Source organism: Petaurus breviceps, unplaced genomic scaffold (assembly GCF_028583685.1).
Source record: "Petaurus breviceps papuanus isolate PSGF00001 unplaced genomic scaffold, PetGlider_PUasm1.0 186, whole genome shotgun sequence".
NCBI lineage: Eukaryota > Metazoa > Chordata > Mammalia > Diprotodontia > Petauridae > Petaurus > Petaurus breviceps.
The window spans coordinates 37,482,599-37,486,168 of record NW_027185798.1 but is presented as its reverse complement, the minus strand read 5'-3'; positions in this window follow the sequence as shown (position 1 = coordinate 37,486,168).

Genomic DNA, 3,570 nt, shown 5'->3' with positions numbered 1-3,570 from the left:
CAGCAGCAATAGCAGTAACAGCAGCAGCAGCAACAGTAACAGCAGCAGCTAGAGGCAGTGGGTCCAACAGGAATTTCTGGGCCAATCCTAGATTCAGTCCTAGGAGTTAGATACTTTTTGTTGCCTTGACAATGTTAGATTCTTGGACAAAATGGAAGAGCCTGAGGTGAGCTTTCAAGGAGACACCAAGGAGGGAAAACAGGAACCAGAGCTGAGGAGCCATGAGTGTTAGTGCCATCCATATGGATGAGGAACTTGGGTTTGCTCTTAGTTTCTGCTGTGAGTTATAGTGACTCGGCAGTTCTAGGGGGAAGGAAGCTGGTTTTCTAGAGATTCCAAGTTTTTCCTCCTCTTGGGTGGCTACCAATCACTGGGTAGCACAATAAGTATGGAATATGTCGACGTTTCTTGGGGGATGGCTTAAAGAAATTATCAGAGAGATGTCTTGGCCATATAAGAACTCAAGGCTTGATTATCTCATTTTTTTGTATTTTCTGTCAGGTAAAATAAAATCTATATTTGATATTTTGCTAACCCGAGTGCTTGCGTGGAAACAGAGCATTTTAAGTCTTTCTTTAGAGACATAAGAATAACCTATATTTGAGTTTTTTAAGGCAGATTTTGGGTGATAGGAAGACACTGTTTGGGAACTTGAGCCAAACAGAGAGATTTCAAAAGACAATCCATCACCGAACCATTGTCCTTGACATTTCAAAGTGACTCAAAAATCACATGTCAGTTTTAGTACTAAAGGATGTAGTTTCTCCTGTTCTAGTGACTTGAACACATTTAAGGCAAGTGAATACTTCCTTACATTGTCTTTACTTACTTAAGGTTTCCATTCCCTCCTAATTTTCCCCCTAAAGTTACAACAGCTTTATTACTTGCAGCTAATTAATTTGAATACCTCTAATTCAATTTCATAGCATAGGGACATTATAATGGATGACAAACAACTACATAAAATGAAAGTGAAAGAAGGATGACTGCCAGAAAATATTGATAACCTTCAACAAAGCAACAAGAACATAAGATATCTTAGATGCTTAGGTGACTTCACTAAATCCATAGCATATATTGACTGATCATTCAAGAAGTGTTTGTTAAGTCTTGACTATGTACCGGGCATTTTGCTAGGCTCTGGGCATACAAATTCAAAAACTGAAATAATCCCTACTCACAGAGAAGGAAGCAAGTATTTATTAAGCACTTATTATAATTATTAGCACAGTACTTGTGCTAAGCACTTTTACAAATATTATATCATTTGGATCTTCATGACCCCCTAGTAATTGGGTGCTATTATGACAGCTATTGAACAATTGAAAAACTGAGTCAGACAGAGTTTAAGTGATATGCCCAGGTCACACACCTATTAAGTGTCTGAGCTTGGATTTGAACTCAAGTTTTTCTGATTCCAGATCTAGTGCTCAATCCATTGTGTCATTTAGCTGTCCCCTAGTCTAGTGAGGCAGAATAAGACCATATATAACTATATGAAGAATAAACATAGAGACTGAATACAAAGTAGTTAATAGAAGGTAGTTTGGGAGAGAGAACACTAGTATATGGGGGTAAGAGGAAAGGATTCAAGGAAAAGGTGCTACTTGGGATCAATATTGAAGGTGAGGAGAGAGTAAGGGGGGAGCACACACTTTGAGAATCATCCTTGAGTGCCTCTCCCAATTACTTTGCATATGTCTTGTTTTTACTCATCTGCATACACATTATTGTCTGCCCTCTTCCAAGTAGAATGAAAGTTCCTTCAGAGAAGGAATCATCTTTTTTTTTTTTGGCTTTGTTTTCCCAGCACCTCATGCAGTTCCTAACACACAGTAGGCACTTAATCAGTAATTGTTGGACTGTATTGAGTCCTCAGTTATCTGCCATTGCTTCCATCTTCTATTTGTGTCTTGATCTGAATAGACTGGTAGGGTCTACATTGCTTTCTTTGGACAGTAACTCCTTTCCTTCCTGGTTGAAATCAATTTTGTTCATAACTTCAGAATTTCATTCTTGAGAATTTCCCATCTCTCTTAGACTGACTTTCTCTACAGAATTTCAAGCCATTGGGTCTTTCTAATTCTTTCTTTGAACCCTTTTGGAAGCTACTCTCTCTAAATACAGCACACACAAAAGTCTTAGCTTTTCTCTCCTTCACTAAATCAGAATTTTAGTCGTAGAGGTGATACTAACAATCACTTAGTCCAAACCCGACCTGAAAGCAATTGCCATTATAATATGCCTAACAAATAATCATCCATAGATAAAAGATTTAGAGCTGGAAGGGTCCTTAGAGACCATTTAGTCCAAGCCATTCCCCAAAGGAAGCCACACTATAATATAGCCAATAAGTGTTTTCTAGTCATTGCTTGAATATCTCCAAATACTGCTCTCAAAGCAGTCCCTTCCAGTTTGGGACAGCTCCTATTGTTAGGAACCTGACATCAAACCTACAGTAATGTCCTTTTAATGTCCACTTATTGCTTATGCTTCTGCCCTCTAGAGGACAACAGAACTGATTCAATCCCCCTTCTAAATCTAATCCCAACATGACAAACCTTCAAATACTTGAAGGCAGCTATCCTGCCTCACTCCTTCCACACCCCATCTTCTCTTCTCCAGGTTAAACATCCCCAGGTTCATAAACAGATCCTCAGATGATTTGACATGGACTCAAGATGCCTAACTTTCCCAAAATGCTCTCCTCTAGACCCTCTCTTGCTTATCAGTTCCTTCTTAAAAGTGTGGTGCTTTAGCCTTCTTTTTCATGAATTCACAATGGTGGTCAGTTGCGTCCAATGTTCCAAGCATCTTTACTTCAGGAACCACTTTCTACTTATTGATGAGAATCAGGTTCAAGAAAATAGCTCCCTCTCTCACTTTCTCTATCTTTGGAAGGTTGAAATGATTCAAGCAATTTATGAATTTATCTGTTTCTCTGCTTTTGACAGAGAGATCAAACAGATACCCAGTTAGACAAAGTTCTCAACTGCTACAATGACACATTGTGTCATTGCCTGAATTCCTATTCGGTAGCCTCCTTCTTTCTTTTTCCTTCCATTAATTCTCATTCAAGTATTTGTGGCCTCTGTTTCCTCTTCAAAGTCCTATATTTTCTCACACAAATATATCTTCTTAATATGTGAAGCTAATCCCACTGCTTTTATGATTTTGACTTCTATTCACTCTTTGACTTCTAGACTTCTTTCTCCACTGTGACTCAGAAGCCTTCTCATCCTGGAAGATCCTTCCTCCCCTTCTGTCCTTTTCTCTGATTAGGCAGCTCCCCCCAGAAACTCTTATTTTAAAGAAATTTCCCAAGCTAGCCAAGCTTATCCCTTCATTCCTCTCTGGGCTCTACTCCTGACTCTTAAGACTCCTTGCTCTACCAACATGCCCCATTTGAATACCCTCCCCCTTTTAGTTTCTTTTTATGTGCTATCTTCCCCCATTCGAAGGTAAGTGCCTTGAGGACAGAATATAGCTTTCTTTTAGCTTACATTTGGCACAGCAATAACCTAGCGATTAGCAGAGTGCCTGGTGCATAGAAAATGTTTAATAAATGTT